Source organism: Neofelis nebulosa, chromosome 10 (assembly GCF_028018385.1).
Source record: "Neofelis nebulosa isolate mNeoNeb1 chromosome 10, mNeoNeb1.pri, whole genome shotgun sequence".
NCBI lineage: Eukaryota > Metazoa > Chordata > Mammalia > Carnivora > Felidae > Neofelis > Neofelis nebulosa.
Genome location: NC_080791.1, coordinates 94,267,062 through 94,292,192, shown reverse-complemented (window position 1 = coordinate 94,292,192; position 25,131 = coordinate 94,267,062). Strand labels below are relative to the sequence as shown.

General features: G+C 36.2%; 1 protein-coding gene across 5 annotated transcripts in view; it reads left to right on the top strand.

Annotated features, from left to right (window-relative positions):
- LRRC4C (leucine rich repeat containing 4C) overlaps nt 1-25,131 on the top strand; it is a 1,203,118-nt gene that overhangs the window by 94,840 nt on the left and 1,083,147 nt on the right. The window contains exon 1 of one of the 5 annotated variants that reach the window (XM_058688698.1): nt 11,880-11,897. The exons of the other annotated variants lie outside the window; for them this stretch is intronic. The gene's annotated coding sequence lies outside the window, so the exon portion shown is untranslated. Of the gene's footprint in view, nt 1-11,879; nt 11,898-25,131 lie in introns of those variants that run through there. 5 annotated transcript variants of the gene reach the window in all.

The following is a 25,131-nucleotide window of genomic DNA, read 5'->3' as shown; positions in this document are numbered from 1 at the left end:
AAAACAAGCAATATATTTTGTTCTAGGCTCTTCTCCCTCTGGTAACTGGCTTATATCATAAAGCTTTATTTCACCTGAATTTTCTGATTGCACTTGACGATCAATCATAGTCTCAAGTGTACTTTTCTCTATTTTGTACTTTTTTTCACTGCTATTTTTTTTAATATGTGGTTCTAGTTCAGCAGTTTTCCCTTTTTGGTTTTGTTTGAAGATTCTTAAATTTAATTCTAGTGAATAATAGCTAAGTTGTTGAGTGTGTATTGTGTGGCAGGTAAGGAACAAATGGTTGCTCTCTACACATGGACTCATCTGAAGAGTAATGAACATCTCATAAAATCTAGTGGAATTTTATGGGGGTGTCTAGCTTAATAAATGTGCATACTGTATCCCTTGAACAGCCTCATCACTTTCTAAAAAGGCATCTGTTGGAATGGAGCTCCTGTTTTCACAGCGGGAGTCCCTCTACTACCTATATAACTCCTTACGGGATTTTGAATGAGATTCCTTTATAAATATTTTGTTTGTGTGTTTTCTCATTACTAAAGTTATGGTTGAAGTGATCACAACTGGTTAACTGAAACTTGGGTCAGAAGCGAGACAATCTATCTGGTAATAGCACTTTATACAGCCAAAGTAAAATATCTCTGGCTTGTGGGGGTGCATAGTAGGAAAAAAGGTCATAAACTACAACATTGAAAAATTACTCCTCAGGAAACACCAACTGAGAAATACCAGAACAAGAAAAGGGAAGAAAAGTCAATTTATTTCCTCTTTGTCTTTACTTATGATGTTTATGAACCAAGAATATTTTTGAAGATACTAAAGTTATTTTAAAAAGGAGACCATCAGCCTGAGGTGGCTTTCATGCCTTAGTAGCCTACATAAGCCAACTGAAACCTGAGCCAGAGTCCATTCCTGTAAATGCACACCTGCCAAGGAAAATAAATTTAACAACAACCAATGACAAACAGGGAACTAGGCCTTCCCAAATAAGGCAGCTGCTTAAAATGTAGCTGGTCAAATAATTTTCTTGCTTTCCTTCTGTGACTATTCTATGAAAGCTTTTCTCCTCGTATGGTTGGTCAGTGGGCACTGTAGCCACTTTTGATTTGGTGATGCCCAGTTTGAATCCATGTTTGTGCAGATAAGCTCCTGAAAATTTTAAGGTACCTCTCAGTTTATTGTCTTATGGAAAAAAAGCATGATTTGGATAGGAACAAAGAAAGACTTCTGTGTAATGGTAAAGTACCTACCTGGTTTAATTCATGCTACGAGATAATAGCCAGATATGGTCTTGAGTCCTAAGAAAGCAAATGGATTCAATTGGAGTATTCAGAATAAGAACACTCAGGGTGGATTTGAAGATGAGCTATGTAAAGATTTAGATGATATTTGGCATCAGATTCCTGTAAGATATATTGTTTGTCTATTTGAACCTCTGAGAATAGATATTTTGTTTTTAAGAACTTGATACATATTTTGATGGGAAACCTAATTAAAGCCAAAGAAATGAACTACGTGACCGCCAAAGTTTCCATCATACTATGGTTCTATAAGAAAATATTATTGTTGCACTTGAAGACACCCCAGGATTGAGATTACAACTAGATGAACTGAGGGAAATGTTTACACCTAAAGACTCAGGTAAGAAGGTAGCCCTTTTAACCCTGGCCCCTCTGAAGCAGTGAGAGGGAGAAAAAGCCTACTATTTGCCCAGGTAAAGGAGAAACAGCAGGGAGAAAGCTAAAGAAACAAAAGGGATCCTTTCTGTTTACTTTTATTATCAGTGGGCTATTAAACAGAGATATTAAATCATGGTGGGTGGGACTTGGACAGGAACAAGGAGAGTATCCATTTCCCTGCCTGTGATGTGATGAATAACGGCCCCCCAAGATGTCCAGGTCCTATCTCGCATACATGTTACCTTATATGTCAAAAGAGATTCTGTAGCTGTGATCTTGAGATGGGAGATTATACTGTGGAAGAAAAGGCCATGTGATAGAAACAGAGGGAAGCAGAGTCAGAAGAATGCCACGCTGCTGCCTGTGAAGATGCAAGAAGGGGCCATGAGCCAAAGAGTCTTAGGAATGCAGCTTTAGTCGCTGGCAAAAGTAAGGAAATGTATTTGCCCCTAGGGTCTTCCACAGGAGCATGGCCTGCCTATACCTTGACGTTAGCTCAGTGATACTGATGCCACACTTCTGACCTCCAGAATTGCAAGAGAATAAAGTGGTGGCGTTTTAAGTTACTAAGTTGGTAGTAATTTGTTACAGTGCCAACAGAACTGGTGTATCACATAGTTTAAAGAAGATTAAATACTAGGCTTCCCCACCTAGTGATTCTGAGTGATTCTGGAAAACCAATCCTGACTGTAGATGGGCAGGGTCTTATGTCGGGTACCTTTGAGAGAGAGAGAGAGAGAGAGAGAGAGAGATTGAGAGAGAGAGAGAGAGATTGAGAATGGGAAGGAGACAGAGAGAAGGAGGCAGATTTTCAGTGACTTTTAGGCACTCATATTCTCCATTAAAATCTATTTGCACTGAAGCTGTTTATAGGCCTGGCATTGAGTTTGTCACCCTTTCCTTTTTCTTTTTCTTTTTCTTTTTCTTTTTCTTTTTCTTTTTCTTTTTCTTTTTCTTTTTCTTTTTCTTTTTCCTTTCTTTGTTTTCTTCTCTTGGCGCTTCTTACCTCCGTAAGTCAAGAAAAATATTTGTTTAGCAATATATGAAGCACAAAACTTGAGAAAATGCTGCTGTGTCTTACAAAAAGAGATGTGATTTGTGAGCAAGTGAATTTAAAATGTGTGAGATCCCAGTCACGAAAGAGTTGAGGTGTTGAGCTTGCAGGAGATGGCCTGCCTCCTGGACCCACACCTTGGGATTGGCACTCTGCTCTAAGTGCAGGATCCTTTCTTATCCATATGTTAATCATTTACATAAAAGCTAACGTTTACTTTAGCATAAACTGCATTTTCTTGCTTTTTATAGAAACTGGTAATACAAAAAGTACAAAGAACAGTATGCATGTGCTGTAATGTATGTATGTGTGTATGTATATATATATATATATATATATATATATATATACTATATATATGTACATAACATATGTATATATGTACATAGCATATGTACATATGCTATATATACTATATATATAAAACATTGTATATAAAACACTGTGTATGTGTGTGTGTATATATATATATATATATATATATATACACACACACACATATATAGTGAATTTTACTATACAATGGATACTATCAATTATTGCTTCTTTGAGTTTTCAATGAAAGGTATTTTCCATAAGATTTGTATTAGTTGTAATTATAGTGTCTTCCCTTCATGAATTCAGATTGAATATGGACTGGAATACAAGAATAATATAATAATCAGTAGGAATTAAAATAAAATTATGCTCCTAGAACCGGATTTAAGAATCACTAGAGTTATATCAATTTTTTTCTAGTGACACTAAGAATGTGTTAAGTCATAACTTCATTTTATTTTATTTTTTTAATGTTTATTTATTTTTGAGACAGAGAGAGACAGAGCATGAATAGGGGAGGGTCAGAGAGAGAGGGAGACACAGAATCTGAAGCAGGTTCCAGGATCTGAGCTGTCAGCACAGAGCCCGACGCGGGGCTCGAACTCATGGACTGTGAGATCATGACCTGAGCTGAGCTGAAGTCGGACGCTTAACCGACTGAGCCACCTAGGCGCCCCTGTTTAGTCATAACTTTATAGACTCAAGAATTCAAAGTAGAATACAGAAGTAGAATTTAAATGATGTTAACCATGTATTATAACTATATATTGTAACTCCTGTATAATTTTTATCTATGAAATCACTAATGGGACTTAAAATCAATTTTTTTTTCTTTTATTGTCCACATATAAGCATAATAAGGATCACTACAAAATTGCTTTTTATAAGGAATTAGTGACTGGAACTGTCTGTATAGTGTATTTGGAAAAAAAAATATTATGCAAGATGCTCAAATTGGGACATCTAGTATTCAGGGCAAATCACGTACAGATTCATACTTTCTGTTACTTCTGGTAATGTACTTAAAATCAAGGCTGACTACAGATGCTTACGTACTAGAAAATTGGGTACAGAAAGTTGCTGTTTGTATTCTCTCACTCCTACCAGAGGATGAAGTTGATGGAATGGGTTATGGTCTGAATTTGACATATTTTTCTATTGTAACGTTAATGAAAATGGAGAACAGTGGACAGGGTGAAGCCAAGATCCTTCTTTTCCAAACATGGTCCAGTGACCTGGATAAACATTCTGCTGTCCTGACATCACCATATTAAAAAAATGAATATCCACTCACACGTGGTGGATATGGTAACTGTCAGGCTGCCTTCCTGTTTTAAAGCCAAGGCTGTGTTTCCTGGAAAACTGGCTGGTATTAACATTGTACAAAATTTTAATACAGACTTTTTGATTTAGGCTCAAACCATATATATCCTGTAATTCATGTGTTGTAATTCATTTTTAATATCCACTCATTTAATTTTGTTGGTGCCTAGCATTGTGGTAGTCTCCAGGGAAGAGGTAAGTATTTCAATTTATCTTATTTGGAAGTGTATCATTAGAAATATCTAAGATTTATGCATATGGAGTAGAAAATAATGATGCAAACAAAAGATACTCCATGTGAGTTATCCTTACTTCCTTTCTGATCTCCTTCTGGACTGTATTCTAAGTCCCTTTCTAAACTTCAGCAATATGGGCCCTATTTCTTTTTTTCAATCTCCTTTAATTTTTTTAAAGTTTATTTATTTATTTTGAGAGAGGGAAAGCGAGTGAGCATGAGTGTGTGTGAGCTGAGGAGTGGCGGGTGGAGGGGGAGAGATAGAGAGAGAGAGAGACAGAGACAGAGACAGAGACCGAGACCTGAGCAGGCTCTGTGCAGTCAGTGCAGAGCCCCATAGGGGCTCATCTCTCGAACAGTGAGATCATGACCTGAGCTGAGATCAAGAGTCCCATTCTTAACCAACAGGTGCCCCTCCTTTGCTTTTTCTAATTATAGGTTCTTTGCATATGCTTTTTCTCTGGTGGAAGACACTTATCTGCTTATTACCAATTCATTTAATTAACTCTTCTCTTTATTCAGTCTAAACTCAGCATGGCTTCTTCCATACATTCTTTCACGATCTGTCCTCCTTCCCCTCTCTCTTCTCTTAAAACCACCTAAGTCTCTGCTGTAGCTCGTGTTTCACTTTGCCCTCAGATATTTATGGGATTTAAAAAGCAATTGTCTGTTTCCTTCACAAGATTATAAAAATCCATGCAAGTAGAGGCTGAGTATATTTCCTTTCCAGTTGACTCCAAGCCCTTTGCAAACTCGTTTGCTAAAGGTAGATGATTATACATGTAGATTGAATGTTTAAAGTCCAGGAGTGTTATGGGAAGTCTGAAAGTGGAAGCTCAGTGCATATGAGGGATGCTAATGGGCTTTGAGATGGATCAGGAGGATGGAGAGGTGATGCGTAGAGAATGCCTGCTTTGGGTTTTTAAGGCTTTAAAAAAGGCATCATGAAGAAGATTTGCAAAGTTATGAGGCAGCATGTGAAGTTAAACACACAGACTTTGGATTCAGAAAGCCTGAGTTCAGATTTAGCTGAACCAGCTGCTGGTGAGCCTCGGGCAGTTTATTTTCCTTCTTTAAGATTTGCTTTCTTTATTTCTGAAATATACTCGTGACTTGCTTTGTGAGATATTACAAGGCAGTTATTTTCCACGTTTAAATCATTTGCATTATCTTTATGATTTTTGAATATATTTTTTACTAGTATTTGTTATCACTTTTTCTTTAGTGTTTGCTTTCTCTTCCCTCTTCTTTAAAGTCTCTTAAATTAGAATACAAAATCATGCTTTTGTTCTGCTAGCTATAGTTTTCTGATAAGCTTTTAAATTTACACTTAGCTATTTGAGATGTTCATAATGTATCTGCAAACCACTCATAACTATCTCTTGTGTCAACAACAATATAGAAAAGGAAAAATAGAACAAGGAGGTTAGAAAAGTAGGGAATACAGAGAAGACACCTAAATCTAATCTCTCTTCACTCCTAGAGTCAAGTCTTTTACGAGACTTTGCTCTCTTCTGAGTATAGGCCAACTGTGAAACAAAGACAAAATAGATTGGGCCACTTTACTTGAATGGAATTTTCAAAGAAATGATCATATATTGTTTATAATTCTTAAAAGAAGGGCCTGTGCATCATGCTCTGTTTCATATTTAGTCATGATCTTGCTTTTCCACCTTGGTCGTTAATTACTGCTATTATCACTACTACTGGCTAAACTACACCAAAGAATTAAGGGCATGATGTACATCATAAGCATTAGATTGGTTATTAGTTTTTCCACTAATTAAAATGGAGAAAGTTAAGCTGAGAGAGATTTACATAACTTGTTCTGACTTATTACTCTGGGGATGGCTGACAACAAACTTAATGCTGTCTTAGGTTTCTTTTCTTTGATTGGCCTAAAGCCACAGTAGTTAAAATGCAGGGAAAGATGAGTGCTGTTGTCAAATGCTTTTTGGAAATTTTGGATTAAGCATGATAAATACATTGCTTTAATTCAGGACTTTTCAGAGATATTAATACGTTAATTTGCATTCACCCATCTATGGAGTCACTCTTGCAGAGCTCCTTTAAGGTTTAGTGATTTGTAAAAAAAAATCCTTGGGGGAAATGCTGACCTAATGATTTCCTTTTTTTTTTTTTTTTATATTATCCAGTAATCAAGTATATTACTCTAATATCATAACGATCCCACAAGAATATATAGAGAATTGGCATGCTTTGGGTGCTTGGCTAAATTGTTGAAAATCTAGCAGTAGCAGATTGGCTACTGTGAATGCAATATTCAGACAAGACCAAGATAGTTTTCAACAATGATACCACAACATGTAGTTTAGAAATGTGAACCATCTTAGTTCTTAGTGTTTGATCCCATGTCTAGGGAATCGAGGTTCGAGGATGAGGATTAGTGTCACTCCAGAAACAATGCTAAAGGTCTATGATCCAGAATGTAGAAGATTTTATACAACTAGGATTGACGGCAGCTGGTTAGGACCACCTAACAGTACAACTTGTACCTTACACACAATAATGTTTTTCTAAAAAGGTACATTTGGCCCCCAACCCAGGAGTCGTATCCCTGAACTACAGTCCATCTGAACTCTGGAGGAAGACATGCCTTTTTTCAATTCATCTTTCCCCAGAGAAGCTCTTTTTTTCATAATTTTGACAAAGTCACAGTATGAGCTACCAGTAGATATGGAATCAAGAGTTGAAACCATGAGGGTCAACAGTTTGAAATCTATAGTGGATAGAACATCATTCATAATATTCAACATGCTTTTATGTGCTTTTTGATACAAGTAATGGGAACGGGTGAGTTCAACTTACTAGAAGGAGAGTGGAGTGCAGTAACATTTAGCATCAATTGAATACACAACATAATGGGAAGCTATTACTGTTCTGGAAATACTTTCAGAAACAAAGATCTATTTTGCAAAGTAGCAGGGTGAATGTTACAAATGCATAGCAACCCCTGAAAGTTTATTTGTATCATCTTGCTATAATGGACCTCCTTGGTTTTGATATTATTTCTGGTCATTTAAATACTTGAATGTAGGTAATGCAAGTTCTCCAACTTGATTTACATTAATTAGGATACATTTTCAAGTCCTGTATTAGAATAGTTCTTTTTGTACAAGTGTATTAGTTTAAGAGGTTTGGGGATGTTTTCTGACATGTTCTTTTTCTTTCTTTGTTTCTTTTTTAAGCTTGTGTCACCTATACATTGAACCATATAAAATTGCAAATATTTAGCCACATTTAACCTAAAAATGGGTATTTCACATGGCTCAATCCTAATGAAAGCATTTGGGAGGACCATGTGTGATATTTCTGATTTCACTTACCACCATCCGCCTGAAAAAATGCCAACACCACATGACTTTGGAAGGACAATATGTCATTAATGTAAATGAACCATGCATCATCTTACTATCTCTGGGTATGTCCTCTTCATATGTACACAACTTTAAAAAAATTTTTATTCTGATTCCGATACGTTAATGTACAGTATTATGTTAGTTTCAGGTGTACATTATAGTGTTTCAACAAGATATATACACAACTTTGGATGAATTAACAATATGAGTAGTGTCCTGATTCACTGTTAACATAGATTCTAATAAATTTGGGGATAATACATATTTATGCAGATAGGACATTCAGAAGTTTGTATCATACAAAACAAAACAACTATATGCTCAGATTTTTTGGCTTTGTTTCACAGAGTACACTCTCTGGGACATAATTTAGACCCACATTGCTGTGCCTAATGGCTCTGTGAAGGATAGGGTGTATTTATTTTCTGCCTTCTTCCTCATGTTCCCAAATTATTAGTCAGAAAGACAGATAATTATAAGGTAAAGATGAACCATCTAATCCTTGTCACTGAATCCCCTTTTTCTTCCTCTCTCTGTCTCTCTTTGCATTATTCATTTTTCTTGGATGAGTTCAGTCAACACAGAACAAATACTAATCCAGCGGTGCCATTTGCTGTACCTGCCACCATATTTCCTGCAGGAATTTCTCTTAAGTGGGTGCCTTTCCCTTGCCCCATTATGTAGGTATGTTGGAGCTTAGAGGCAATAGCCTTGAAATTTCATATGCCCTCTCTGCATTATGTGTAACCCGAGCAGAGTAAAATGAATGGGTGTCAACAGGAAGAAAGAAGGTCAAGCATTAAAACTCTGAGGAGTCAGAAGAAAGAAGTGTACTATTTTTCTTTTGAGAGTAATACTCTTTCTTGTTCATTTCATGTCATCTTAATCTTCAAGGTTTTGTGCTTTCCTGAGATGGAGCATTGGGGGAGATCAGGAACATGTTAAATCTCTGGTAGATGATATAGTTCTGATTTTTATTTATTTATTTTTTAATGTGGAGCACTTCACTTGTCTCTGAATTCTAGGAAGAGAGAATCACTCTGAAATCTGATCACATTGAATTGTGTTTTGGCTCTTTTTTTATAGAATGGGGTTCTTTTAAAAATGCAGTGTGATTGGAGATTAAAGGCATTAGGCCAGAAGCAGTAAAAGAAAATGGTGTGTCTTCTCCGATCCCTAATGGGCTTTTCTATGTCACTTCTGAGAAATCTTTCAATAATTTAGGTAGGAATAGTGGGGAAGAAACTCACAGGCTTGGAATTCATGAGCAATGTCATCTATAGTTTGGTTCTGCTGTTAGGGAACATACTCCAGAGGTTCTTTGTAATGATGAAGATTTGTACACTGACAGACAGTGATCAACTGGCTGACAGAGGTCATGGCCAAATGACCTTATAATCTAGTAACATACTTTTATGCCCTTGGGCAAAGCTCTTCATTTCTCATGACTTCATCTTCTTCATTTGTAAACAATTGAAGCCGATGGTTCAAAAACATATACATGCGGTAGAACCTTTGTTTTAATTGCACATGAAATCTTATGTAATGTTCCTATTATGAAAAATATTAAAAAATTTCATTCAGAGGGGCCTTCTGAAATGAGGATAGCAGACCTGAATTCTCCCTGCTCACTACCCTCGCTTTCTATTCTAAAGCACTAGCTGCCTGAGGCTACTTCAAGCTACACATTTTAAAGACCACTTTTATCAAAATCTTTATGTGGCCCCCTGGATTTTCACAATCCTGTTAGCTCATTTGTAAAATTAGAAAATCTAAACTCCCTGTATGTAGTACCTTTGTAGTAACCTATTGATAAGGATTGATTTCATCCATGAAGAAATGATCTCTATGAATTAGTCTAAGTACTTGGAAAATCTGTATTTTACAAAAAGTATTAGACCCTTGAAATTTGAAAATTGAACATTTACAGCCTTTCCTATTTTTGAGGCACATTCTTAAGTGGGATTTGTACTGTAGGGGGTCAGGAATAAGTCCTCAGGAATAGAAACATTGTGTGTGTGCATGGAGTATGGCATCCAGTCACTATACTACTATAGCATTTGAAAACTAAAGCTTTCAAATTCTCTTTAGATGACCATATTTTCACATAAGCAAGCATTGTTCCATGAGTAAACTGGAAGTGGCATATTAGAGTAGGGAGAATGGAGTTTGAGTAATGCATTAGTTATGAATAACTGAGTAACAATGACCCTGTGCTGTAACTCAAGCCTTTTGGTCAGTTTCCTTAGATGGGCCCTGTGGTGCCATGTGTATAACCTTAATATGTGGCAGGTAAGATATAAGTGAGCCTTCCTTGTACATCTATATGACATCCGTTCTATTACCTATTGACATGTATACTTTTCAAACACATATGAAACTTTTTTAGTCTTCCTGGTGTGACAATTTTTAATGTAAGGACAGAATCATCTGCTTTTTAGATATTTGCATACATTATTACATTAGTGTCTGGCATTAGTTATAAATGCAGTCTTTTAAATTTGGGAGCAGATGATTAAGAATTTAACACATGCATGTCAATGTTTACCGTATTGAATATAGCTATGGATAAAGAAGAGGTGGTGTGTGTGTGTGTGTGTGTGTGTGTGTGTGTGTTTTGTGTGTGTGTGTGTGTGTGTGTGTGTGTAATGGAATAGTACTTGGCGATGAAAAAGAATGAAATTTTCATATTTGCAACAATGTAGATGGAACTAGAGAATATTATGCTAAGTGAAATATGTCAATCAGAGAAAGACAGATATTGTGATTTTACTCATATGTGGATTTTGAGAACTACAATAAATGAACATAGGGGAAGGGAGGAAAAGTAAGATAAAAACACAGAGGGAGGTAAACCATAATAAATTCTTCAATACAGAAAACAAACAGGGTTGCTACAGGGGAGGTAGATGGGGCATTGGTTAAATGGATGATGAGCATAAAGGAGAACACTTTTTGGGATGAGCAGTGGGTGTCATATGTAAGAGATGAATCACTGGGTTCTACTCCTAAAGCCATGACAATAATTATGTTAATTAACTTGCATTAAATAAATAAATAAACAAATTTAGCATGATTTTTTTTCTTTTTACCATTATCCTTTAATGCCCCTTCTAAATTCTTTAGCCAGATTGTCTGGTCTGTACTTCAGTTGCCAATCAGTAGGACTTGAAAAAGATCGCTGTATTCAGCTACCTTTGGAATGCTATGTCACAGTTAAATAGTGTTCTTTAGTATAGAACTTTTTACAACCTTTTAAAATTGAACTACAGTGTAAAATTCTAAGAAGGGAGTGTATTTGCAGTATTTATGCGAACTTTCTTCTAGGATATCTTAAACAATTGCTAGTCTGATAAAACATACTTGCATTGTACTGGCTTAATCATTGTCAAGGAGGATTAATTTTAGGACATCACTAATTCTTTTTTTTTTTTTAATGTTTATTTATTTTTGAGAGAGAGGAGAGAGACAGAGCATAAGCAGGAGAGGGGCAGAGAGAGAGGGAGACACAGAATCCGAAGGAGGCTCCAGGATCTGAGCTGTCAACCTAGAGCCCGATATGGGCTCCAACCCACAAACCGTGAGATCATGACCTGAGCCAAAGTCTGTCCCTTAACCAGCTGAGCCAACCCAGACAACCCAGGACAGCATTGTTTCTTAATTCACCCTGATCTAATTTCACTGAAGTAGGAACAGAAAGTGAAAGGAAACAGGTCTGTTTGTGCTTTTTCTGCCTGGGGGAATGGAAGGTAGGGACAATCAACCTAGCAGGAATTCACAGTGAGAAAATTCTTTCCCTGTTTCTCTAATTGTTGTTTCTTCTAGGGGGAGGGGGACCTCTCTGTGGAGGGTTTCTGACTGCAAGTGCAGAATGACTAGAATGGATTTAATTTTTCATTGGAAGGGTGAGCACTGTGTTTTGAAGAACACCAACTTTTCCATCACATTAAATATTAATGACTAACTGCAATTCCTCTCTTTAATGTGCTTTGTTTTGGTGTTAGGCCAAGCCAAAAAGATGAAAAGCCCCTTGAGGCCTGATATAGAATATAATTTGCTCTGCAATTTTGGTGGTAAACATGGTAATAAATTAGAGAGTGTAATGAATATGCATGCAAGAACCTGGAATCCTCCTCTGACTCTTTGTGTCCCTCAGAACACTTAGTCGCCCCTACAAATTCCTTGAGAAAATCTCTATGGCCATCAGAGTGACTTGAAGCTTGCTTACATCTCTTCATTAAATATTTTCGTGTAAATAGTATTTTAAATGGTTGATTTTACAAACGCCTTTTGCAAATACCTAACCATTCTAGAATCCACCAGGCAACTCTTTGTATTTTTTAATCTGGAGTACAAAATCCTCTGTGACTCAGCTTTTGTTGTTTCTGGTGCAGAGATTCTGAATGAGGTTAGAGAAATCTTCAGGGACCATATCATGTGGGATCTCCTATGCCATGATAAAGTATTTAGATTTGAAAACAATTGCAGTGGCGAGTTAGTTAAAGAAGGGAAGCGGTGATAGTTGATTCTTAAACATCATTGTGTTTTCGGTATGGAAAATGGTCTGTGTGGAAGCAAAAAAAGAAACCAGGAGACCAGGAAAGGAACAATTGCAGTAACCCTGCCTAGTGATGACGGTAGTTTAGATTGGCCCACCAAACTCCATAAAACCAGAGCAGAATAAATTCATTTATTTTTGAATACACAGTATAAGAGGCATATAGACAACTGATGATCTCCTACCCCTGCTCCCTGTCTTCTTCCATCGTTACCTTCCTAAGTCAGAGAAGAGTTTGTGCCTCACACTGTTTTAAGTCTAAGGGCACAGTAAGTAATAAAACAGCCAACTTGCTTCTTGGATTCCCAAGATTTAATGACAAAAAGGAAGAGCTAGAACCTAGTAGGGCTCTCAGTGCAGCCCTGTTTACATGAAATCTGAGCTTCTTTCATTATAATCTTTGCCATAACTTTTGATCCATATCTCTGTTTTTGTTAGAGAATTTCTATTTCTGGGTCAAGAGGAAGACTCAAACCATCTGGGGTTAAGAGTCAGTATTGATTATTAGTTTGAGTTTCTGTCCAACTTTCAAAGCAACAGTTATCAAAAGCAGTGGTTAATTGTATTTAAATTTTCCTCCCTCCCAACTTCTCTGGTTCTTCATTTTCAGATATATATTTTAATTTGCAATTGGACATGTTTGAACAACCTCTTATTCATTTTGGATTAAACAGCCAGTATTCAGTAATTTTTATTCAGTGTTGTTTGGTGTGGAAACAGAGATTTCAGATATGCTTCTAGCCTTTAACTGAGGGGATAAAAGTACATTTCTGAATAAAACTGTATTCATATTTGTACTATAGACTTACTTGAATATTGCTGATAGTCATTATGCTTGTTTTGTGTGTTTGTTTTTGTCAGAAAACATCAGTGAGCAGTATAGAAGTTTAGAAGAAAGGAAACTCATTAATGAGAGGAGGGGTCAAGATAGAAAGGCTTTACCGAAAAGCTGAGGGCAAAGTGGTCCTAAAATAATCACTGGGATCCGGAAAGGATAAAAATATATGGCTGTACTCTTGAGGCAGAGGAGAAATTGGTGAGCTGAAGCTGGGGTTGTGGTGGGCGGATCAATACTAAGATTATCAAAGCTGGGATCAAAGGCATTTGTGGCACATCAGAGGAACAGCTTTTGTTTGTTCATTTAATAGAAAGCTCTAGAAAGAGAAGAGTATAAATGAAATATGCTGAAAATTCAAATGTTACCTCTGTGCTCTGACTAGTGGAAAGGTTTATATTTTGCTTTAATAATATTTAAAATAAGGTTCACTAAGATAAGATGATGTATTGTAGACCTGATAAAAACTGTGATACAAGAAACCGCCTGCGTTTTGCACCCATTTAGGATTATTAGCCAAGTAGCTTGAAGAACAGAAGTCTTTTACATCAAATGTTAAAAGAAGATAATTCAAATAAGATTCACAGTCCATGTGGTTCTCTAATTGGAGTGAAGTGCAAATACCTCAAACATTACTGTGTAATTGGTTGTTGGATAATAGTGACTGTTATCTAAATTGGGACTTCTTACAACATAAAACACCAAAATTCATGAAAAATAAGTACGCAATTTTATCAACATTTATTACATAAGTAAAAATAAAGCTTCATTGTAAATATTACCTTTATAACAGTACATTTTGTTTTGGGGGCTGAACCAGGAAAGCTCTTAAAAACCTAAGACTGAGGGGCACCTGGGTGGCTCAGTCAGTTGAGTGGCCTACTTCGGCTCAGGTCATGATCTCGCAGTCCGTGAGTTCGAGCCCCGCTTCGGGCTGTGTGCTGACAGCTCAGAGCCTGGAGCCTGTTTCAGATTCTGTGTTTCCCTCTTTCTCACCCTCCCCCGTTCATGCTCGGTCTCTCTCTGTCTCAAAAGTAAATAAACGTTAAAAAAAAAAATTAAACAAAACAAAACAAAACAAAACAAAAAACCTAAGACTGACATGTTTGTATAAGTCTCTTTCTTCATTTCCTGATTAACTTATTTATCAGAAGAAAGAGTATGTATGTATTTTTCATTACTTAAAATATATTTTAATGATTTCCAAAATCATTCCAAAATTTCATTTTCCCTGAAATTTTTATTATTGCAGCATGTATGTATGGCCTAGAAAAAAAATTGGAACAGTAAATTTTGCTAAAAGAGGAAACTTTTCAATGTTTTTTTTTTCCTCTTTAATCATCCTTGAGCTTACATTCCAGCGAAAGAGTTAATTACAACTCCTTCCTCAGTTTTCAAGTGACTTGATGCAGAGATGTTGTTAGCCTTATGTACACATGCATTTGGTTCATCATTGGTGCTCTAGTGTCCTTAAATTGTGGTCCCCAGAACCCCAATTCTGACCTCTAGTATCTGTGAATGTGACCTCATTAGGAACAAGGGTCTTTACAGATAGAATTAAGTGAAAGATCTTGTGATGAGACCATGCTGGATTACTTGGTTGGGTGCTAAATCCAAGTGTCATAAGAAAAGGAGAAGAGGAAAAGGCCATGAGAAGACCAATACAGAGAACCATCAGAAAGTGGGAAGAGGCATGGGATTCCTGGGTGGCTCACTCAGTGCAACCGACTTCAGCTCAGGTCATAATCTTGAAGTTTGTGAGTTTGAGCTTCACATCAGGCTCTGTGATGACAGCGTGGTGCCTGGAGCCTGCTTCAGAGTCTGTGTCTCCTTCTCTCTCTCTGCCCCTCCCCCACTCATATTCTCTCTCTCTCTCTCTTAAAAATAAACATTAAAAAAATAATAAATAAAAAAAAGAAAGTGGAAGTGGCAAGGCAAGCATTGGTCCCTTCATAGAGCCTTCAGAGGAAACATGATCCTCCTTGACACTTTGATTTGGACTTTGGCCTCCAGAACTATGAGAGAATACATTTCTGCTGATTGAAGTCACCAAATATGTGGTAATTTGCCATGGAAGCCTAAGAAACAAGTACAGATGGGACAGGGGCTCTTGTTTATTATAAAATAGTTTATAAAGAAGTTTGTGAGCCAAGCTTTTAAGTGGGAGGTGATTTGTAATTAGTCCCAGGAAGAGATTAGAAAGACTTTGCCTGGGGAACACAGGGCCTAAACTGAATGATTTCTGGTGAGAAGTGCTTTAAATATCTAAATGTGGGTTATTTAGTGCTTCCACATCACTAATGACCTAATATCAAAACAGACATCATCTGAACTAAAATAGTTTATGAAAATAATAATTATATTGTCCTGAAATAAAAACTACTAATATTTAAAGTAGTGCTGTCATTCATAGAGTCCAGGGTCAGTAATAGTGGATATAAGGGCTAGTATTGATTCTAGTTGTCATTATTATTATTTTTTTTTTAAATGATAAAAACTTTTTTTAAAGTGCTGACAGTATTGGCTTGCTACATGGAAAAAATTATCACCATATACGTATGACCTCCAGTGAATTTTTTGAATATATTATAAAGATAAATCTATACAGCCAATAGAACAGTAAACAATACATTTTTTATTTTTTATGTTTTTAATTATTATTATTTTAATTCCAGTAAAGTTAACTTATAGTGTTGTTTTTGTTTCAGGTTTACAAGATGGTGATTAAACAATTGTATATGTTAGTGCTCATTGTGATAAGTGTCCTTTTTTTTCAAATATTTATTTAAATTCTAGTTAGTTAACATATAATGTAATGCTGGTTTTAGGAGTAGAATTTAGGGACTCATTGCTTAGATATCACACCCAGTGCTCAAGATGCCAACTGCCATTATAATGGTAGTGGGAGAAGTGGTTATAGAGGCAGTGATAATGGGTGTCATTCCTTGAGATTCAAAAGTAGTCAATAATCTTACTAGTCTGTTTTTTTTCTCTGAAGAATAAGTAGAGGGTGCAAAGTTTTAAAGACTCTCCTTTTCAAAAATTTCTTGGGGATGTGACTCTTGAGAAAATCAGGCATTGGTGTGCATGAAAAAATTAGATAAAATGATTTTTCAAGTCCAAGATAATAAAAATAGAAACACCCAATCACTCCTGAACCACAGGTATACCTTAGAGATGGTGGGTTGGTTTCAGACCAAGGCAATAAAGTGAATATCACAAGAAAGTGAGTCAAATGAATGCTTTGGTTTCCTGGGGCAGAAAAACCTCAATCCCTGCCTCACTTCACATACAGATATTGATGTTAAAGGGTGCATAGTTTTCAATGTAAAAGTTAAAACTATGTACCTTCTAGAAGACAACACAGGAGATGATCTTTATAACCTTCAGAAAGGCAAAGCTTTTGTAGTGAGGTAATAAAAAGCACAATCATAAGAGGAAAAATTGTAAGTTTGTTTTATTAAAATTAAAAATGTCTTTTTATCGAAAGGCAGCTTTAAAGGGTAAAGCAGATTGGGAGAAAATATTTTCAATACACATTTCTTTTTTTTGTTTTTACATTTATTTATTTTTGAGAGACAGAGACAGAGCACAAGTGAGGGAGGGGCAGAGATAGAAGGAGACAAAGAATCCGAAGCAAGCTCCAGGCTCTGAGCTGTCAGCACAGAGCCCTATGCGGGGCTCGAACTCATGAACCGTGAGATCGTGACCTGAGCCGAAGTCGGACGCTCAACCGACTGAGCCACCCAGGCGCCCCGATACACATTTCTATAAGAAATTACATGCCAAACATGTTTTTAAAATCCCATGCCTTAAAATTTTCAATAGATTTATAATCTCAATAGTAAAAATCCAACTTTTAGAAATCGGGAAAAACTTGAGTAAACATCTTATAAACAAAGCTATACAAATAGCCATTAAGCTCATGAAAATGTGTTCTACACCATTAGTCATTAGAGTAATAATATTTAAAAACACAATGAGATGTTATCCTACACTCATCAGAAGAGGTAAAATTAAAAAACAAAAACAAAAAAACCTGGCAATAGCAAATATTGTCAAACATGTTAAAAACTTGTAACAATGATAAATTTCAAGTGGAAGTGAAAAATATGCACCAGTAATAGTAACCCTTTGGTATTGTCTTATAAATATAATCATACATCTATTCCAGCCATTCTTAGTGTGGTCTGAAAACTCTGAGTACATATTGTATAATTTTATTATGTGAAGTACAACCTCAGGCAAAACTATGATGCTAGAAATCAGAACGTTGTTGTCTCTGCATTAGGGAAAATTTGATTTCAGAGGGACAAGAGGGAATGTTCTGGTGTTTGTCTAAGATGGAAACAGCTATTGGAATAGGTATATATTATAGGCTTTTGTCGATTCTGTAGGGGATGCCTCTTCATATGGTGTGTAACCAGGAATTGATCCTATTTTTATAACATGGGATACATTTAAGTAAAGTGCTTAATAAATTGCCATTAATTCAGGCTACTTAGAATGAAAGGTATGATCCTTGATCTCACAGAATTTACATTCTGGGAAAAACTAGTAATCAGTATTAAGTAAGTACATTTGGGGAAAAATTAATCAGGAAACACCCAGGTTCTGGAAGAGTGTAGAGCCTTACCCAGAGAATGGACATAAAGAAGGGTGCCTTTTCTTCCTCCTTAACTCACATGAGTGTCTGATGGCCAGATATGATCCATAATGTGTTAGGTAGCCCGCCTCTCAATTTTGAGCTATTTTTCACATTCAGAAGCATTTGCTGCGTATTTTAAAACCTCTTACACAGAGCTAGGTCATTCTAAGTTCACTAAAGAGAGCTGTCAGTCTTTTCCTCTGGTATTTATACCAATTCTTCAGTAACACCTTCACACCTCACCTACCTCTAATCCTTGTGGCAAGAGACTACACTGGCACTTTTACAAACAGGTAAAAATGTTTATCTTTTTCACAAATCTGTTTAATTCTCCAGCTTTCCTTTTATTTCTTTTCCTTGCAAACATGCCTTCTAAGACATCTAATGAAAACCGAGTGATGAATGGAGAGAGAGAACAATCACAGCTTTAGAGTTACTGGCTTGCGTTTATTTCTTCTGGAATCTTCACCCATAATGAGTACAAACGCCAAACTTGGCAGGCAAATATCTCAGAATTGAAGGAGTGTAGATTTCATCCAGTATTAGCCATCATTTACTGAGTCACACTATAGATGTATGAAGTACTCTCCTTAAAAAAAAATCTATAAAATGTCCTATTTACTCCACACAGCAGTACTATAAGCTACATTTTTACTGTCATCTTTATTTTCTAAAGGAAGAAACAGACTTACAGACTTGAAGTAACTTTTTTTAAGCTTCATTAGTAATAACTAGCGCAGAAAGATTTGGTCCTGGGATTCTGAGTTTGTTTGTATAAAGACTCTGAAGAGAAAAAATGCTATAGCCTACTGCTTCCTTATCTAAATTGTCTCTTTTACAAATTGATTAGTTCAGTCAAGCAGTTTAAATATAGTCCCTTAAGCGAAGATTAGTGCCAAGGTGAAACTGGAACCCAAATCTGTCTTTTTTTTTAAGTTTTTATTTCAATTCTAGTTAGCTAACATACAGTTTAATATTAGTTGCAGGTGTACAATATAGTGATTGAACAGTTCCATGCAATGCCCATTGCTCATCAGAAATGAACCCCTTAATTCTTACCACATATTTAACCCATCTTCTCACCCCCACCCCTTTGGTAACTGTCACATTGTTCTCTATAAGAGTCTGTTTCTCTGAAATACAGTATGGATTTTTCTCAAAAAGTTAAAAATAGAACTACCCTATGATACATCAGTTACACCCCTAGGTCTTTACCGAAAGAATACAAAAATACCAATTTAAAGGAGCACATGCACCCTGATGTTTATTGCACCACTGTCTACAATAGCCAACTTATGGAAACAGCCCAAGTGTCCTTTGACTGATGAGTGGATAAAGAAGAAGTGATTATATTATACTCAGCCTTAAAAAAGAATGAAATCTTGCCATTTGGAAAGAAATGGATGGAGCTAGAGAGTATTATGCTAAGTAAAATGAGTCAGAGAAAAATACCATGTGATTTCACTCATATGTGGAATTTAAGAAACAAACAAAAAAAGCAAAGGGGAAAAAAAGAGGTAAACCAAGAAACTGACTCTTAATTATAAAGAACCAATTTGACTTTGTATTGTGATATTCACTCTTGTGATTAGGGCTTGGAGATACATAGTAGATCTCATTCCTCATATATTTTCCTGTGAATCATTTTCCCAATTTGTTTACAATACCAGTAAAATTACAGCTGACTAAATAGGATTTAGTTTGGGAGTTCCTCTCCTCTCATGATTCAATCTAGAATAGGGCTATTTCTTTACATAGAATCTTTGTAAAAGCAAACCTTTACAAAAATAAGAACTCTGTTTTGCCTCTAATGTTTTATCCATGTAAGATTTTGAAAATCAATCAGTCCCTTTGTCCTCAGTTTTCCCTTTCTATAAAAAAGATGAGCACAAAAACTATTTCTTAGAATTATTATGAGGGTAACATAAGATAATGCAGCCCCCAAAAGTTCTTAGTTACATTTAAGTACCTTTCCCTTTTAAATTTCTTCTTTCTGTTTAACAAATATGTAGGGAATATTTCCTAAAGTTCTGGAGCCATTCATTTATATATTTAGTCTTCCATCAGGACTTTTTAAATCCTCTTTCAGCCTTTTTCTCAGTTAAAAGCCATTTGCTTGAACTTCACTGGGACTAGAGACGAGCTGGTTACGTTTTTGGAAATATTACTCAATAAATAGGAAATGCCCTGCATTGTTAGATGCCTTCTGATGCTGTCTATGAAATTGTGAGTTACATATTTTGCACTTAGAGTTTCTGTAGGGAAGAGAGCTGAGCATACTCTGGTAAAAGCACTTAAACAGCCCTCACTCCAGGTACAAAATACAGTTGGATAGCTCAAATTGTTAGGAACATGTGTTGTTTAAAAAATAACTTGCTTGTGATTTCTTTATTTGCTGTAGTGAAAGGGTAGAGAGAGTGCTTTAAAAAGGAGTTTGAGTCATGGCAGCATTTCATGGTCTCAATCCCTAATCTCTTTGATATTGAACTTGGCAAAAGGAAATGATGAAAGAATCCCTGTTAGATAGGGGGAAACTGTTCTACCTGTTCAGTTTCTAGCTTCTAAAAGGTTCTGGTGCATTAATGCAAGAAATTGAAAACAATCTTTGCATTTCATTTGGCCTCTTTGCCAAATAGTATGGAGAATACTTTAGAGTTCTATGAAGTGGACATCTTTGGGGATATAGTTTCTAATGTATAGTACTTATCCTAAGGGAAGGAATTTGTTAAATCATGACCACTTTCCTGTGAATTCTTTTAATTTCATGACTTATTTAAGGACATGGCTATTTCTTGGTGCTGAATCTTTGTAGTAGGAAAGATTTATAGAAGCTCAATTAAAAATGTGTATTCTGCCTCTAATATTTTATCTGTGTAGGGTTGAGCAACGTCAGTGAAGTAAAGAGAAATGAAGTGTTTGCTATTCCATTTCCTTTGTTTGAGAACTCTGAATCAACTCTTTACATACAGTAGATACCTTTACTATTTTAAAACACAATGCCTCATTTTAAACATGCTAATCTAGCCACAATTGATTTGACATTTGCTATGTGTCACATACTCCTTTGTGTATAATTTGGCTTTATTCTAGTGACAAGCTTTAGAGGTGGTATTGCTATCCCAATTTTATAGATGAAGAATCTGTCTGTGCAGTCTGATGTGAAGCAATGTGTCTGAGGTCATTAGCTAGATTTTAGGAGACTTGAAATTCAAATTCAGAAATATCTTTCTATATAAACTTGTTTGTTTTCCTATTTTGTATTCGAAATGCTCAGTACAATGAAGAGTGCTTAGATGGTACTCAATTAAGTTTTATTTGCCTTTAAGATTTAATTTTAATTTTGTATGAGATTGCTTCTGATATCTAATGTTCTTCCTTTCACACTGCATATATTCATATTCTTTTTTTGTCTTAGTTTCCTTTGTCCATTTTATACCTCTGCTCTTCTGTATATAATGTGGCTATTGTGGGTTATTTTAAATGTGGATTATTTTAAAGGTTACATGAAATGATGTTTGTTGAAGGCCTACATGGGACCCACCTATAGTCAGTACATTCCAGAAACCTTTTCTCTCTCTCTCACCTGGGGCTAAGACTTTCTTGGACAACCCGAAAGCTTGAAAACCTGGGTCAGCTATGGCTAGGCCACAAGGGAAAGGAGACATGAAATTGGATACTTGGAATAATTCCTGTCTTTCTTACAGAAATAGAACCTTCACATTTTTTCCCACTACTAATGGTTTCCTTTTTCAATCTTCTTTTATCTGTGAATTACAAAGAGTGAATAAAAACTGAAAGATAGAGGACCAGTGTAGAAATTCCCAAGTGATGTCAAACAGTCACGCTTGTTTGTTGACTCCTTGACAAAAAGAACTTATTTTTTTCACCTGTATTTAATATTTTTGTGTTAGCTCTGGGACCCTGGTATATTTTTCTCTCTGAATGTCTTTGAGGAGACTGAGTTTTAGGGAAAAGATTTTACATACATACTTGTATGTCCATAAAACCTGGGCAAGAAAATATTTTTGTTTTGGTAAGTTGATACCTATTTTGATGATGCTAGGACACCTTATTTATTCAAAAGAAGAAAATCTACAATTCATAGTGAATCCTATTTTAGAGTAAACCTTTTAAAAACTAATTTCCCTCCTTTAATTATGTTTTATGCTTTGGATTTGCTTCAGGAAAGGCTACTCAGCTACTCATACAGTCATGTTTGCAGGAGGCATAAAGGTCTCAGTGGCTAATTCTTGTGGGATGCCAGGTAGGAAAATGGAGCCACTAAATTCACTCCATAATTAAATGGATCTAAATTTCTTCTTGGTATGCCTGGCCATTCATTTCTGTTTTTAGATTGTCAGTGAGCTAGGTACCATGTAGAATTGCAAGTATGAATGCCAAGCTCCCTCTTCTCTAGGACTTGTGATTTGGTGAACAAGAAATACTTTTGCGGGGCGCCTGGGTGGCGCAGTCGGTTAAGCGTCTGACTTCAGCCAGGTCACGATCTCGCGGTCTGTGAGTTCGAGCCCCGAGTCAGGCTCTGGGCTGATGGCTCGGAGCCTGGAGCCTGTTTCCGATTCTGTGTCTCCCTCTCTCTCTGCCCCTCCCCCATTCATGCTCTGTCTCTCTCTGTCCCAAAAATAAATAAAAAACGTTGAAAAAAAATTTAAAAAGAAATACTTTTGCAACAGTAGAAAAATACAATACCAACAAGAAGTTTGGAGAAGAGAAACAAAGGTGAATGGAAGAGCAGAGGAGAGAGATTATAATGCATCTTGGAGAACATTCAGTCCCTCACATATTCTTTCATTTTTTAAAAATCAAAAACTTGCTGATGACCTGTTATGAATCAAAGACTATTTTAAACACAGGTTCTTGGGGATAAAGTGGGGAATACACAATAGGTAACCAATTGGTGCTTGTTGAATATATGAGAGAATGAATAAATACACATAATCTCTGCCCTTATGAATCATACATCTATGGAGGAATCACACAATAAGAATAAGCTGTACAACAGTTTCAGGTAGAGGCTAGTATTGTGAAGGAAAAGAAAACTCTGTGAGAAATTTGTTGCAAAAAATGGGAGTAGGTAGCATTTTCATATCTTAACACAGGTTCATGGAGTCTTAGGCTTTCAACCTGGACTTGAAAGTCACATAAAGTTTTGTCAGGTCAAAAGGAAGGTGGAATTTCTCTCTTGTATATTCTCTGAACTTTTACTGCTCTGGGATTTTTGATTTACAGGTTGCCTTTAACAATGAGAGGGATTCCGTTAGAGTATAGGCCATGTTTGATTTAACTTTATATTCAGAGCGCTATGCTTAACATGTATTAGGTTCTAAGAAATGTGTGTGGAATCAAACAGTTAATATTATAAGTAATGGTATAAAATAAACAGATACTGTGTGGTTGAGGGTGCTTTTGGGGATTCTAAATAGATAGATAATGGCTGGATTGTGGGTGTTTGGAGGAGATCCTGGATGGTTGATTATAGTATTGAAGATTGGGTAGGTTGTAAACAGGAAGAAGGCTGGTGGCCTGAAAGTAGGCTGGAGGGTTTGAATTTGAGCTGGCAGGGAGTCTTTGGGTAAGATCTTTGAAGGAAGAGACTTTGAGTTTTATCATTGTATTTGATGAGTATCAGAGCATCTAACGTTAGGCACTGGGAAGTGCTGAATCAGCAAATCGCCGATTTTTATAGGATTTGTCAGTTGTTTGCAAGGGGGTGGGTAAAGGAGAAGCAAATTCTAAAATATCCCAAAATCTCCGCCTGGTCCAACTGTGAGATTGATGAAGTATTAACTGGGATAGAGAACACAGGTGGAGGCCAATGATTATCAGGGAAGGTGTTACAAAAGATCCCTGACAATAGGAGTTCAAAGTTTTATTTATTTATTTTTTTTTTAAAATTTTTTTTTCAATGTTTTTTAATTATTTTTGGGACAGAGAGAGACAGAGCATGAACGGGGGAGGGGCAGAGAGAGAGGGAGACACAGAATCGGAAACAGGCTCCAGGCTCCGAGCCATCAGCCCAGAGCCTGACGCGGGGCTCGAACTCACGGACCGCGAGATCGTGACCTGGCTGAAGTCGGACGCTTAACCGACTGCGCCACCCAGGCGCCCCAGGAGTTCAAAGTTTTAAACCTCTATGCAAAGGCAGCAAACTGGAAACATTTGTTAACACAGAGGCTTTTAGGTTATGCTGTTAGAATGGGTAAAGCACTAGTTTGGAGAACTGGAGTGGATTCTTAGAGGCTCCCTTTCAATTCTTGTCTCCCTTCCTCTCTACGGTGATCACTAACTTAATTCCACTTCTGGGCTCTGTGTCCTTATTTTATACATGCTTTGCTTATAAAACCTCAAAGGAAAAAATTTTCAGAAGAGGGGGAGGAAGGATATAGAGTATCAAATGTGAAGTTTTCTAGAAAGCAACTCTCTGAGAAAATTATGAAACATAGAAGTAGGAGGGGTTATCTAACTAATGAACTTTTTTCCAGAAGTATTTTCTCTCTTGGTTATTGTCTTAGATTGACAAATGAAACAAACAAGTCTAATTAGCATTTGCAACCAACTGCATGGTGTCAACCAAATAAAAGATTAATGTTGAGCTGTAAAAACAAATTAGGCTGTAGAATACAACATGTGAATAGCTGTTTTGTATTTGTATAAGGAGTGGTTTTAATTCGTCTGCAAAGGATTGTCAAATTAAAGGCCTTTTCGCTCACTTGTTTGAATGCCAGTAATAGACAAGGTGAAGCTGTTAAAAACAGCCAGCTAGTATGTAGTTATTTGGCTTTTTGAATATTTCCACACTCATGGGTTTTAGTTGGAATATCTATTGTTGCTGGTCATGTACTCCAGAAATTTCATAAATGGGTACCCCATATTGAAACTTGAGCCAGATGAAATTTATCTGAATAATAATTCTTAGGATATGCAAATGTATAAATCAGAATGCCCATGTCCTTGTTAAAACTTTATTATTCATCTTGTAATGCTTTTACTGATGTTCTAATTCATTCAAGAATAAACCAATAGAAGACTGAGCATGCTATATGTTTAAGAGAGAAAAAGGTGTTTGCCTCTTATGTCTTC